We start from the raw sequence: 16723 nt of genomic DNA on the forward strand, positions 1-16723 counted from the left end.
CTTAACAACTTGAAGCAAGCGTGAAAGCAATGAAATTTTACCTTTCACATTGCGAGGAAATTCCCAAATATGATATACTCAGAAAACAACACAGAAAAAAGCATGTTTCTCGTTATGTGCTTAAATTTCGTGATTTATACACATCGTGTTGTATAAAGAAATAAAACATGATGAGAAATGTGAAAACTGATAACCACAAATAAAACGAGAACTAGAAAATGGTTTGCGGTGTATTTTAAAACACCTGAATCAATTGCAATAAGTAGTAGAGTGCATGAATTATATTAAAGGTCAGGGTTGAGAGAGAGAGAGAGAGAGAGATGGAAGATAGAAAGACGGAGAGATAAATAGAGAGAGGCAGACAGAATGATAATCAAATAACCTAGAAATAGATGAAAATTCAATATATTTCAGTCGAGTCAATATAACGTTTGATTTTAATTATTTTTACTACCAACGTAATACTTTACCTGGTAACAATACACCACTGGAGCGATAAGAGACGAACACGACTCGACATCACAGTAATAGATCACTTACCTTGCCTTCACACAATATCACATTATATTTATATGTATATTATGACTAACAATAATAAAATGTACATTGCATGTATTTCTCTTCTACTACTTTTTTGTATTAGTGTAAACAATTTGTTGTGGTGGACTTTAATAAATTTAACTTGTCATTTGGAGTTAGATAAATACGTAACAATGACTTATTCACCAACGTCGTCCTATATGCTTAATGTCATAATTAATAATAAAATGAATTAAAGCAATGCGGGTATTCGAACCAGCGTCATGAAAGCCCCCAAGACGCTGGTTTGAATCTCTGCATGCCTACAACTGATTTCATCATTGATATATCACGTTAGTGTAATTTCCTTTCGTAATTTCATGAATATTTTATTGCTGTTACCCCCCCCCCCACTTCCTCACCCCCCATTATACAAACACTGCTAGCGAGTCCTTTCTTACAAGCTTACCAGCGACAAATTTGAAGTGGCTTTACCTAATTAGAAGACTAGCTCGAATTTAACTAAACATACTTAACCCACTGCAGTAGAGGATGATTCGGAGAGTTAATATTACGTTTGTTTTAATGTGTCAGAAGCTTTGGAATTTTGATACGTGTCAGAAACGTCAAAATTTTTGGGGCATTAATTTTGAGAAGTTGTTCATGATTGTTCCTGCGCGGCCGTTCTTTGCCGAATTCATCTTCCACTTCCACTTAAATCTTGTCATCGTCAACAGTGTGTACTACAGCGTAAGTATATAGCCCATATGTTCTGACTATATGGCCAACCTATGTAGCCAAATGTACTGTTCGAATGTACAGGTACTTTGAACCGATACTGTGAAAAGATGTTTACGCTTCTGAGCGATACATCTAGGACAACGAGAGGAGTCGATACGTAAATGTCACACTCAACAAATACAGTGTTTCTAGTAGTTGCCACACGCAACAAAAACAGTGTTTCTAATAGCTGCCACACGCAACAAAAACAGTGCTTCTAGGGGCTGTCACACGCAACAAAAACAGTGCTTCTAGGGGCTGTCACACGTAACAAAAACAGTGCTTCGTGGCTGTCACACGCAACAAAAACAGTGCTTCTAGGGGCTGTCACACGCAACAAAAACAGTGCTTCTAATAGCTGCCACACGCAACAAAAACAGTGTTTCTAGTAGCTGCCACACGCAACAAAAACAGTGCTTCTAGGGGCTGTCACACGCAACAAAAACAGTGCTTCTAGGGGCTGTCACACGTAACAAAAACAGTGCTTCGTGGCTGTCACACGCAACAAAAACAGTGCTTCTAGGGGCTGTCACACGTAACAAAAACAGTGCTTCTACGGGCTGTCATACGCAACAAAAACAGTGCTTCTAGGGGCTGTCATACGCAACAAAAACAGTGCTTCTAGGGGGCTCCTCAGTAAGGCCGTCTGGAAAAGCTGCAAATAAATGGAAAACGCTAAATAGAAGGTTATCAGGTCGATTTAAGATGGTCGTGTCTCCGGTTACTAATAGTTCTCTTAAATTAATTTTTGTACATTATATATATATATATACATATATATATATGATGCCTGGCCTCTCATCCAATCAGCGTGAGTTCTGGTGGTTCATGGGGTACAAGCCGGTTCACTCTAAGCTTCTCGTGTTCATTTCGAAATTTCGTGTTTTAATCCAGTGAGCTCTAAGATAATTATTTTTCAGGCAATCAGCTTCAAGATCCGCTTATGACGTGGCATCAGTGGAGCATCAGGGGTATTAATCATCAGTGATGCGCACTAATCAGAGATGTGCACTCATCAATGACATGCTCTCATCAATGACTTACACTCATCAGTCACATGCACTCGAGGGTTAATAAAAGGCGTGAAATAAAATCCAGACAGAGATTGCGAGTCGTAAAATATAAAATGAGAACTCATCTAACATCAAAAGAATTTCGCTCTCTCTTCCCCTGTAAATATCGCGTATTTTACGGATCATTTAACTGAAATTCATTGAAAATTTATGCCTTGTAATTTACATGAAATTTGAAATTGAGTTTATGATATTTGTGTTCCAAACCCATTGGGTCTCCTGTCATGCAATTACGATAATGCAAAATTATATGAGCAGCATGCATGGACTTTTCATTCGAACATTAAATATATATATATATATATATATATATATATATATATATATATATATATATATATATATATATATATATATATATATTATTTATATATAATTACAAATTAAAAACTAGGTGGAATTATTTGTTACAACTTTACCAACGTTAACGTTCAGGCTAGATTCAAATGATGTACAGTAGTGAAAATCAAACTTAAATTTTCATACAAATTAAAATCACTTCTCTTGCAGTTTGAATGATTTATACATTGATAGAAACCTGTACCACTAGTAACAGTAAATAGAATTTGGATTTAAATTTAGATTGTTTACATTAATATAGATTTAGGAAAAAAAATGATTGATAAAATGATGAATAACAGCACCAATATGAAATAAGGGAATGACAAAAAAACAAGAAAACGCTACGATATTAAGGTGAGCTAAGAAAATGGGAGAAGGTGGGAAGAGAGTATACAGATGTGTGATGGCAAGTCTGTGGGCAGTTATGATCATTAAGTTAGGTGATAAAGGGAAGGAATGGTGGAGGGAAAGAAAGAGATAGAGAGATTGAGAGAGAAAGAGAGACAGGCAGACATGAAAAACACAACAATATGAACACTTAATAATTATTTGACAAGGAAGCAGAACCTGAACAGCGTAAAATGAGTGCGAGACATCAGAAAGAACGGCGTCTTCAGTTTGAGGTGGAAATACATGGAGCGAACTGGATGAGAAAGTTGTCGAAAAAATATATATATGCAAAATGTGTTAACAAAATAGTGACAAGTCATTTTATTGAATAACTGATTGTCTGACGGTTCCTTCAGACAATCTTTTGGGGATTTAAAAGCGGACGCTCGATCCTGTAAGTACATCCAGATGAATACATCTAGATGATTAAACACACAGGCCTGGTGGCTAAGTGGACAGCGCTCGGGACTCGTAATCTTAGGGACCGAGGATCTATCCCCGGCGATAGCGGAAACAGATGGGCAGTTTGTTTCATCCTGGTGCACCTGTTCACCTAACAGCAAATAGGTACCTGGAAGATAGACAGCTGCTTCCTGTGTGTGTGTGTGTGAAAAATGGATTGACAGTTGAGAGACGGGCCTAAAGAGCCAGAGCTCAACTCACGTAAGCACCACTAGGTGAGTACAGCAACTAGGTGAGTACATAGACACACCAACACCCACACACACACACACACCATTTATCCTTATCGACTACAAGCGCTTCTGTGCTTGGGCCTGAACTGTACGATCTGAGCTTCCAGTTCCTGTCCAATTTTCCCCTAAATTTATAGCTTTTTGTCTGGCATTTCTCATAAATTGCCCATTTTGATGAGTTACGAGGTCTATACACAAGAAGTTTATTAATGGGGGAGTGCTGAGTATCGGGATTTATTGATAGGTAGTGGTCAGTTTTGGGGTTTATAGATTAGGCATTTTCAGTATCGTTTTCTGATGATTTTATGAGGGAAAAAGCGGAATTGGTGTTGATGGTCGTTTGGGTGACATATTGGATGGTAGATTGGCAATTCTCGGGGAAGCGATTTTCTGTTTACACATCAGTTAAAAAAATATATAAATATAAAATAAAATTGCTTGGTAATGGAATAAACATCTTTTCAACTATTTGTTCGTGATATATGTTTGTTTTCATGTTTAATATAAATATACCTACTGATTATTGTGAGGGAATAAGATAAATTCAGACTTGACGGTTGCAATGTTATAAAGATATAAAGTAAAAGGAATTAAGCAGCATACACCTGACGAACAACAAATAAAAACAGAACTGACTTGTGTAAATAACAAGGACAAAGCTGACTGGGACAAAATATTAACCAAGAACAACTGACGGGTTAAAACAACAAACACAGAGTTGACGAAAATATAACAGCAAACACAGCTTGTCAAGGCCGGTCTCGAGTGTATAAAAATAATACAAAGGTCTTTGAATTTAAGGTTTAGATAAATATATATATATTTTTTACGTAGTCTTAGAAGTTAAGCGTGTGAGTGAGCTCCTCGGGTGCCGGAAAGGAGATAAGGAGAGGCAAGTTCACGGAGATGGATGGGTTCTTGAGTCTAAGGAAACCATGGAAGAGGAGAGGGGAAAAGATTATGGAAGAGGGAAAAATATAGACATATTACAATAGTAAGAATATATTTTAACGTAAAAATAAGTGTTTTCATGTAATTCTGGCCTCTCTAACTTCCTCTGTTTCTCTCTTTACTTCCCTCTCAAGACCTCCCATTCTATCTCTGTCCTTCCCATCGTATATATCGTCATTTCTCTCTCATTTTATCTACTTCCTCTCTGTTTTCCCTGCCTCTCCCTTTCACTGCCTCTCATTCTCTCCCGTTTCGTGTATTTTTTTCCCTACCTCACTTGATTCTCATTGCTCATTTTTCCCTCTCATAGCTATACTATTCCTCCCATTCCCCATCACTCTACCATCACTCTACATCACTCTCACATTTCCACTCTTTCTCCACCACCCATCTCACTCCCTTCCCTCTCAACCAGGTACAATATTACCCCCTGGAAGACTAGGCCTGGCGGAGGGATTTAGGTAACTTTTAATACACTCTCAGCCACCGTTGGCCGGCCAGGGATGAATGCATTATGTGAGTTTTGCCCATTTGGCCCCGCTGGCTATCGTGGCACCCTTGGCACCGTTGCTTCGTTCACGTCAACGACCTCCGTGATGAAAAAAATTGTCACTATTGCAGGGTAGGGAGAGAGAGAGAGAGAGAGTGTGTGTGTGTGTATTCACCTAATTGTATTCACCAAGTTGTGCTTGCGGGGGTTGAGCTTTGCTCTTTCGGCCCGCCTCTCAACTGTCAATTAATAAACTGTTACTAGCTACTAACTAATGTTGTTGTTTTTATATTTTTCCCACACACACACACACACACACACACACACACAAAGAAAGCAGCCCGTGACAGCTGACTAACTATAAGGTACCTATTTACTGCTAGGTAACAGGGGCATTCTGGGTGAAAGAAACTTTACCCATTTGTTTCTGCCTGGCGCGGGAATCGAACCCGCGCCACAGAATTACGAGTCCTGCTCGCTATCCACCAGGCTACTAGGCCCCTCTTCCAGTAATTAATCCCATCTCTCGTCCGCTCGGCGTTCAATCCCCGACCGTCAAAATGGTTGGGTACCATTCCTTTCCCCCTTCCCCCCGTCCCATCCTAAATACTTATCCTGACCTCTTCCAAGTGCTTTATAGTAGTAGTGGCTTGGCGCTTTTTCCTGATAGTTCCCTTCCCTTATCTCTTTCCCATATAACCGCATTTTTGTTTGTTTTTAAGAATTTTGTTCAATCGCAATATGTACCTTTTTTCTCGTTCTCAGTGTTGTAGCTTCTAATGATTAATCCTTATGAAGTTGATCGATTACCATCATGATTATATCCAGTGATTACATCTTCCCATTTTTCTTCTGTCTTCCAATTTTGGCATGTTTAGCGTCTTTACCATTTCCTCATGACTCTTAATATTTCCATTTGGAAGCTATTTACCTACGTGTCTTTGAATCTTTTACATTTTAGTAATTTACATTTTAGTAATTTTAGTAATTCTTTTGTTTTTAGAAGTAGACCCCAAACACTGACATGAAATTCTATTTTGAGTCTCAGGAAAGTCGTGAATTTATTTTTATGTTATCTATCTACGAATTTCTTCAGCTATGCACGTTAATAGCAATAAAATATAAAGGAGTTGCGCCACGTTATAAATATTACAAGTGTGTAACCTTTGCTTCTGAGACTAATAAAGAATATTACAAGAACCTTTGCTTCCAAGTCTAATAGGAGTAAATGGAATATATCAAATTTGATGTACTGAGATGATTGATATTTCAACCAAGAGCAAATGAGTTATGAGGACATACTCTGCGAAATTTCGCAGAGTATGACAGACGTTGGTTAAAAGTGCATAACATCAGTACAATATTTTAATGCAGGTGAGAGATTTAAACCCACTAAATTCTGTGGGTTATTTATAAATATATATAAATGTGAAAGTGCTGGTCGATCAGGTCGATGTGTGATTGAGTATAGAGGAATGTGCGCAATCGTTGTTGAGGGAACTGTCAGTCAGGGGAAGGAAAGTGTCTTGTGTAATGAATTACTTTGTTATGAGAAACTAGATAGTGAAAGATGCAGCCAAAGATCTACATGAAGGAGCAATGGTGTTGAATCTTGTGTATATGACCGCGAGACGATGGTGTCGTATGAACGTAAATAACCACGGGTTATGGTACAGAAGGATAAATTGATAATTTGTGGAACATATGATGCATTAGGGAATAAAATAATGAGTAAAAATATAACGGAGAGATGTGCGATGCAATACTTAACAAAGCTTAAGACTAAGGAACACAAGCTGAGATGATTCGACCATGTTTAACAAATAAATGCTAATAGGATGGATTTAATTATATCAAAGTTAATATGAAGGTAGAATAAAGAGATGGTGGCTAGACCACACACTAGAAGGTGAAGGGACGACGACGTTTCGGTCCATCCTGGACCATTCTCAAGTCGATTGTGGAGAATGGTCCAGGACGGACCGAAACGTCGTCGTCCCTTCACTTTCTAGTGTGTGGTCTGGCTAACATACTTCAGCCACGTTATTGTGACTCATCGCCTGAATAAAGAGATGGGATGCCGGTGGGTGAACATGTCGAGTGTGTGAGGAAGCAAGGAGTGTGAACAACCACTCTGGATATGGTAACATACAAATCTGAGTGGAAAATAAAATATGACTAAAGTCATTTGTATAAACTACACATGACAATTCACGAGGAATGCTCTATACTTCATGTTATGAAGCAATGGCGTGCTGGTGTGTATTACTGCTGTAGTGCAGCAGTGATACAATGTATTATGAATTATATGATAGTTCTCACACTTTTACTATAATGTACTGTAATGTAATTTTTTCACTGGGCTGATCCTCTGCATCATGCAACGGTGTGAAAAGTTGTCATGGTAATGCATAACTTTGATGTTTTATTTTGAATTAAGCGATAAACACTGCTTATTACGTCGTCTATATTTCTATTAATTTTGGTATTTAACTACTCAAAATCTTGTTCTAATTTTCATTTATCTGATTGTCAACGAACGATTCAAATACTATTCAAGTATAATTGTTGTGTTTTCTATGTTAAATAATTTAGCATCAGGGTATTTAAGGGCGTTTCATGTTAATGTTATTCATACTATAATTTACTCGTCTGTATTACTCATACAACTGAATACCTGTATGAGTTATTCTTAAGTAACTAATTTAAGAACTTACGATAATGGAGTAATGTGGCTTTTAATATAACAATGGACGAGCGCTTACGTGAAACTTACATATGTCGCTGGACTGAACATGTAAGTTTAAATACTGGAACCAATCACAGGGAGGCAGAACTTCATTCAAGCACGAAGTGTCTTGAGAGGTGGTTGTACCGAGTGTCGCTGCATTGCGAAGGAAGTGTTTCAATTTGAATGAAGGCCACTGAACCAGCTGTATCATCATGAAATATCATCATGGATCATCATGTTTCAACAATAATTATGCAGTAATACGAGCCGTGAACTGATTTGATTTCCTAGTGAAACTGACCAATATTTCGTTTTTTCCTTAAATAATTTATATCATGGACAAAATTTATGACTTTCCATCACTGGTTGTGAGAAAAACTGGTGTCTGGTATATAAGATCATCTTTGAAAAGGAGAATTTTCCCAATAGCCTGTGAGAAAACCATAGATCAATTTTTATTGTATTTTTGCATCACTCACCGATTCATTTCCCCATGATAATACCAGTAAGTTGTTGAATAATCCTAGTGTTCCAGATATGGTCACTGATATCAACACACACAACACGCCTAGCTAGGTTAGGTTTTGACTGATTTTACAATTTTATTTCCGAAAAATTTGTAGTTGACTGGAGTAGTTTTTTCCCTGAAGTATATCATACCAGTGTTACTAGCTGTTTACAATGTATGTGGTTACCATTCATGATATCATATTGCAACCGCAGTACCCTTGTTTCTCGTCATGCCGGAAAAATATAGCTAGGTATTTCGCAAGAGATATCAAAGAATAAGTCATGATTGAACTTTTGGTCTGTCTAGCATGATGTTCATATTGACTTCCATGTTTTATTCATCTTGCGATAACATTTCGTGGATGTCTCTGTTATGCTGGGTTTTGTTACTAGTGTTTTGTTACATGGGGGCAAATCTTTGTATTACAAAGCATCTTCTTTAGTGTCTTTGCCTTTAATGTCTTAGAATGACACAGCATCGTCTTCAGTGCGTTTACGTGGTATAACTCTCAGTATGGAACAGCATCTTATTCAATGTGTTTATTTTGGATATATGTTAATGTAATGCAGTATATACAGTATACTTACTACAAATGAGTATATAAATAGTTTTTTCTGGCCGTAAAGATTTTATTATAATGCATCAATCCATTATACGGAGCTGGACACGTTTATTGAGAAACTTGCAGCATCTTAATAACTGTTATTTACCATAAACAAACAATAATATAGGAGAGAATAAATATTTTTATGATTATAATTTGGCACTACTGATATTGTGGAAATGTTCACATGTATTGTATATTGTTAATGGTTACGAATATTTGTGTTATGAAGAATGGCATATTGTTGAGGCGATGACTGGCGAAATGTGGAATATATATATTTGGGTGGCAGAGTAGTGTGCCAATTTAGAATCATCACTGGAAGTCATGCGAGGTCCAGAATTTAGTTTAAAAAATGCATATGTTGAAGTCCTGTATTTGTTGGCGGATAGCATGAATGTTTTTTGGTCCACACCCAACTGAATATATATTGCATTTTCATGCAAAAAGTCGCATGTTTGTCCCAACAAAACCACTTAAAAATCACTTTAAATAATTGTAGGATGAAACGTTTCAAAATAAACAATTTTTTGTTGTGCACAAATTCCTTGTAAATTATATTGGTCGTACACACTGGCAAACACGGTAATTATTGAGTGTAACTCTCGGTAACAACTGGTAACCCCAGAAACCCCTATTACTATAGTTAACCACATTCCTCTAACACGCAACTACCTCACACTACAATCACCCTATTTCATTCCGGCAACTCAAGCCTTGCTTTCCCCGTACCGTCAGCAGCGAAATCTTTCACGTCACCTCCATCTGGCATACCACAAACAAACAACCCTCCCCTTCACCCACACTATAAAACAGCAGCCATGTCAAATTTTAACCACCTTTCGCTCAATCGAACCCACCCAGCCACCACAATTCCCCTCCACCACAAACTCTCATGCAACCAAACTCACCGGAATCACCATTTCTCTCATCACTATATCTACTCATAATTGAGTCACCACCACCACCACCACCACCACCAACTACCAGCACAGATCTTTATCAGCCCCCAAAAAATCCCCACCACGACAAACAATCCTCCCTTCCACCACAATCAATCCCCTTCCACCACAAACAATTCCCCTCCACCACAAACAAACCCCATCACCTCAACTGTTGTCCAGGTCAGCTCAGAAAATATTCTCTGAGTATAATTAAAACATAATTCAGTTCCCTCGCCGCCCCCAAGACGGTCGGTGGTCAATAAGGCCAGCTGCTGGATCGACTCGTAATTGGGGTTACGCATCAGGCGATGATGAGTCGCTGTCGAGGGTGCAAGCCCGAGGTGGGCTTTTCCTTCGTATTTTACCAACATTTTCCCTTTTATTCCTGATTGGGGGGAAGTGTAAGACTTTACCTGCGAGGCAACACAAAGGGGTGTCGTTGATGACTAGGTGAAGCGATGTATACTGTAGCGTTGTGTTGAAGGGAGATGGGTATAATTATAATCTGAAAGAATGCATATCTAGCGGAGAATGTAACAAATGCGTTTGCCTATCCAACCTTCATTTGTGTGTGTGTGTGTGTGAGAGAGAGAGAGAGAGAGAGAGAGAGAGAGAGAGAGAGAGAGAGAGCAGGATGCTGGTAATGGGTATAATTATAATCTGAAAGGATGCATATCTAGAGGAGAATGTAACCAATGCGTTTGCCAATCCAACCTTCGTTTGTGTGTGTGTATGTGTGTGAGAGAGAGAGACAGACATAGAGAGAGAGACAGAGAGAGAGGGAGAGGGAGCCGGATGCTGGTAAAAGAGACGAGGGCAGCGTATGATAGTTCTAGATTAGGAATTTAGTGCATAACTTGCTGAATGAACCGAGAGAATGTTAGCGGATTATGGAGGACGATGGGACAATGAATATATAGTTTCATTGTTAATGGTATCATTATTTTTCAGTAAACAAGCACATTTACGGAAGCAGACAGCGAGATAGACAGGAGGACTGTAAACCAGGGGCAAAAAATATAAATAGGAGACAGAGAGTAGGAGACAGTCTCTGTCTTTGTTGGCCTGTCCGTCTGCCCCCCCTCTCTCCCTCTCTATCTCTCTCTCTCTTTCTCTCTCTCTCACCTCAACATTTACCCTGAACTAAACCCTTTGCACACACAACACTTACAAAATAACAGTTGCACCGCAAAGCCAGATAATAATTTCAGGTGCAATATCGATTTGTGTCCGGGCTAACGAGAGATTGATGCAACTGATGCAACAGGTAGTAACTGCCAATAGCCTCAGAATTGCCAATCAGTAGGAGTAGTTATTGGTCAAAATTTTCGAATTGGCAAACGAGCGAGGGGGTGTGGGGGTAATGTGGCTGAAATCTAGTAAAATGGCAACGAATCCAAAATTTAGGAGAGAGAGGGAAAGAGAGAGAGAGAGAGAGAGAGAGAGAGAGAGAGAGAGAGAGAGAGAGAGAGAGAGAGAGAGAGAGAGAGAGGGGGGGGGAGTAGAGGAATAGGTTGAGGAAGATCATAGATATAATGACAATCAAAAATTACAATAAAATAAATTGGACAGGAACCATATACTGTTCTTACGGAATGGAGGAATAGAGCTAGAGCAAAATAGGTTTGAGTTGAAAACTGAATTGAGTCAGTGTGTTGTAAGCCAGTTTCCATATGGAGTGAGTGGCAAACAAGTGAAACGAACTGAGATCGGTGAAGGTTTCAATGAACCTCCATTCTCTGGATTAGGAGCATATTCGACACTGAACGAAAATTTATCAACGAGTCAACACAGCGAGAACCCAGTAGCAGGAGGCATGGTCCAAGAGCCAAACCACTTGCCCTCATAAAACTAGTGTGACGAATCCATAACTATCTATTGATGCAAGGTAATCCAGTACTACACACGCGGTATAACACTTGCAAGCAATATTCCAATTCTGTTTATAACTGCTTATTTTTATAGATGTGTAAATTCCCTGTTATTATTCATGCTGAAATGGAACTATAATATAATTATAGACGCATAATATTACGCATTCATATATGTTTTGCGTAAAGTCGTTCATGTTTAAATATCATCGAATGTGACTAATGTCACCACATTATCATAGATTTCAATAGCCAAAATCTTTCAATCAATAAAAGATAAATTTTTTAGTAGGCATGTATCACTCATGGATGCCTACTACAATAGCCAAATCAGTGATGCATAATCAACCAGTGTGGCCCTTTATCATTGTCAGAGGAAGTTCATTCAGAGAGCTTAACACTGACTTGCTTTACAGTAGACAATTAAGTACGGGAGATGACCCTTAAATTTTCAAGGGCATTGCAAGGCCCAGCAGACGGTGGGTGTTTTCTTGACTAGAAACCTTTCCTGCTATTCGTCTAGCAATTCCAGTTTCACGTCTGACTCAGGAAACGCAAAGGAACAACGAAAACTATGAATCTTGACTAAAATTGCTTAGCAGTGTGTGGTGAAGCAAAAAATTATAATGTGGCCAAATAATGACTAAATGCCAAACCCTTTGTATCTAAAAAGATGACATGTATAGACTTCTAGTAAATTACGGACGCTAATAATTTTCTTGGAGTGAAGCCTTTATATAATTACAAAACCTGGAAAGATTTTCATTTAACCTCACTTTAAGTGAAGAGAAAGAGGGAAGAGGAGTTGGAATTAAGAATCTAGGCTCTCAATGTAATTGGAATGTCGAATGCAGTTTGTGCTGGACTACTGAACAAAAGTGGATTGAGATTTAGAGCAAATTTTCATGACGTCAAATCAACTTCATCCTCGGTGCAGTGGACGTGTAATTAATGGCAAGTATATTTGAAGACTTAACCAGGAAGATCTTATCAATACTTGTCAATAATATATAATATTGCATATTATATAATATGTATATTGATTCTCTTTAATCCCGGGAAGAATACACAATTAGGACATATGATCATCTGCATCAACTCCCTCACCCCCCCACACAAAAAAATCTCACGAGGAACTTAGTATATTAGGCAGGCTTGACTGTAACTCAAGAGTGACTTAATATATTAGCAGGCTTGACTGTAACTGACACACACACGCTGTGATTTAATTGCGGTCAGTGTCTCTAGAGAGAAGTTTCTTGACACTGACAGTCTAGTCCAAGAGTTCTGGTGGAGCATGAAATAGCTGTGGACGTGTGTGGAGTAGGTGGTAGTTGTCTGTGTGGAGTAGGTGGTAGAGATACTTGAATGAAACCGGTAGCAGGAAGCGACTGTGTCGAGCTGGCGAAACAAGCATTGTGAATTAGTTATACGTTCGACTCAAGGGGTTTGTAGGATACGAATTGTCTCTGACGGATTACATTGTTCTGATTAGTTATCTAGAAGCGAGCCTCGCTTCTCTTGTCAGCTATTATTGTTACCCTTGTGATGTGAGAGGTGCAGGGGTACCAACGTGAGTTCTGAACGCATGAACTTAGGCGTTTGCTTGTCCTTAAATACATGTTTATGCGTGTGTGTATGCATTGATACCTACTTGTCTATCTACTTGTCTTGTGGAAGATAAATTAGCTCCTGGCCACCACCTTTTAACCATTGGTAGATTTCTGTTCTTTCACTTCTTTATCTCTGTTCTGAATCACATTTATATACGAGAACATAAATAATATCCCACACTATCTTACTTGCTAGCATATTCCATTTACTGAATACACTCGTATTGACAAATTAATAAGGTCTTATTTCCATATAGTTCTACAGAGCTTCCAGTATTTGTTACGTCTTTCAGTTCACCAAAATTCACATATATTATGTCTTTGAAGATCTCGTATATCGTGATCATATCCAGTATAGATTTTATCAGGCGATGATGAGTAGCTGGTCTTAGCCACGCGTCAGCCTTAGCCTGTTCTGTTGTGGGAATTATTTTTTCAAGGAAAATTTCTAGCAGTGTTTTCTTTTTATGAGTCTTGAGTTCAACCACTTGGGCCGGACGGTAGACCGACGGTCTCGCTTCATGCAGGTCGGCGTTCAATCCGCGACGATCCAAGTGGTTGGGCACCATATCTTTCACCCGTCCCATCCCAAATCCTTATCCTGACCCCTTCCAAGTGCTATATAATCGTAAAGGCTTGACGCTTTCCCTCTTATAGTACCCTTCCTCTTGGTTAAACAATGGGAGAGGTTGAGGGTACCATTGTGGCGATGCATATAAAAACCTGAGTCTGACGTATTGTGTGACTCACAGTGGAGAGGGTCTTGCAATAAATCCGTCGTGAAGTCTTCGCTTTCAAGACCTTGCCGTAATACGGTGAGATTAATGTCTTGACTCCTGACAGTGATTGTCAGCAGTGACACTAGCCAGCGAATGCATATCCATTTATGAACTCCGATTACAGTTGCTGTCATTCACATAAGGGTCATTTTTCCTTCTGCCTAGCAGAATTGCTGGATGAATATGAAGCGATGCCAACAGTTCGTAGCAATTGTAAAGCTGTCATGGGTTTTCCTCATCCAGCTCCCACAGCCTTTCCTGTATCTAGTGAATGGTAACGAGAGAATTCCTCCATAGCACCGCTTTCAGCGGCTGCTATGAAGTGGTGCTTAAATGTTAAAACATCGTCTTTCTGGATCGTGGATAAGAATCTTGACAGTGAAATAGACAGCAAGAAGATTTTGGATTGTTATCTTAGCAGTAAAGTAGACAGCAAGTAGATTTTGGACTAGCATAATAACAGTGAAATAGACAGCAAGTTGATTCTGAACTTGCGTCATAGCAGTGAAATAAACATCAAATGGGTAGACTTTTTCTTGATAATTATAATTTAATCATTGAAAATTTAGTAGTAAAATTGTATTCTCATATCTGGTCTATATTATATGAGAGAGAATGTGTGTGTTTGTTAGTCAGTTGTTTCAGTGCTTCTTAATAAAAAAAAAGTTCTGAGAGAAGGGTAACAGGGAGGAGCAGGGGCAGGTAAAAGATAAAGGGGGGAGGGGAGGAAGAGAGGGAGGACAAGGGAAAGAGACGATTTATATATATATATATATATATATATATATATATATATATATATATATTTATATATATATATATATTTATATATATTTATATATATATTATATATATATTATATATATATATTTATATATATATATATATATATATATATATATATATATATATATATATATATATATATATATATATATATAAACATGCGCGTTAAACTAGATTCGCCCAGAGGTCCCTTACACCACTTTCCTGGGGATTGTAATATGCGCTGGACGGAACCAGTGCATGCCTAATGTATCAATTATGTCTTCATGCTGCAGTTCCTCATCGCGGACAGCAAGCACGAGGACATGGGAGGCGGGGAGCATGGGAGAAGGGGACCATGGGAGGGAGGAGCATGGGAGGGATCATGTGAGAAGGGGGAATAGAGTAACGGGGCCATGGGATGAGAGGGGAGGGTAACTAGCATCGATCTACATGAGTAAGAGATTATGTTTATTTGTCTGGTTATCGAAGGATGGTGGAGTGATATCAGTACTGGATAGCCAGTGGGGTGACCCCTGGCCATCCAGGTTCAAATCCACGAAGGGTCATAGCTTTTATTCCATATATATTTATGAATACTTCACTGCCTGTATAGCTCTGAAGCATAAAGAGAATATTCATGATTGTTAGACACTCTGAAGTACTAAATTTAGTTTAATAAACATTATTTTTTTATCTTTCTTTCTCTCTCTTTGTTCTTATTAATAAAATAATAATTGCTAAACATTTACAATCTCTAATATCCTTCGGTTTCCCTCCTTCCCTTGGTTCACGTGCGATAACCAGTCTCCTTAAACGACCGGATATGAAGCTTCCGTTCCACTACTGGGTTTAGGGAGGGAGGGAGTGGGACATGGAGGGAGAGGGAGAGAGAGGGAGGAAGTGGGAGAGAGATGGAGTGGGAGAGAGAGGGAGTGGGAGAGAGAGGGAGTGGGAGAGAGAGGGAGTGGGAGAGAGAGGGAGTGGGAGAGAGAGGGAGTGAGAGAGAGAGGGAGTGAGAGAGGGAGGGACGGAGCAGGAGAGTGAGGCCCTGGAAGGAGGGGGGAACTGGAGAGGAAGAGAGAAAGGAAAGGGGAGCGAAAGAAATAATAGAGAGTTAATTTTAATTAGAAAATGTCCAACCATCAGCCATTACAGAGGTACGAAGTTCGTAGCGTTCCTAGAAAAGCAATTTGGTTTTAAAATCACATCCAATCGTCGAGTATTTATGTAAAACTGACTGCAAATTTCAAATTCAGAAATTTTGAATAAACTTTTTATATTATTTTGAAATGTAATATCTAAATATCTCTCTCTCTATTTATATATATATATATATATATATATATATATATATATATATATATATATATATATATATATATATATATATATATATATATATAATGTCGTACCTAGTAGCCAGAACGCACTTCTCAGCCTACTATGCAAGGCCCGATTTGCCTAATAAGCCAAGTTTTCATGAATTAATTGTTTTTCGACTACCTAACCTACCTAACCTAACCTAACCTAACTTTTTCGGCTACCTAACGTAACCTAACCTATAAAGATAGGTTAGGTAAGGTTGGTTAGGTTCGGTCAAATATCTACGTTAATTTTAACTCCAATAAAGAAAAATTGACCTCATACATAATGAAAAGGGTA

The sequence above is a fragment of the Procambarus clarkii genome, chromosome 64 (assembly GCF_040958095.1).
Source record: "Procambarus clarkii isolate CNS0578487 chromosome 64, FALCON_Pclarkii_2.0, whole genome shotgun sequence".
Classification (NCBI taxonomy): Eukaryota; Metazoa; Arthropoda; class Malacostraca; order Decapoda; family Cambaridae; genus Procambarus; species Procambarus clarkii.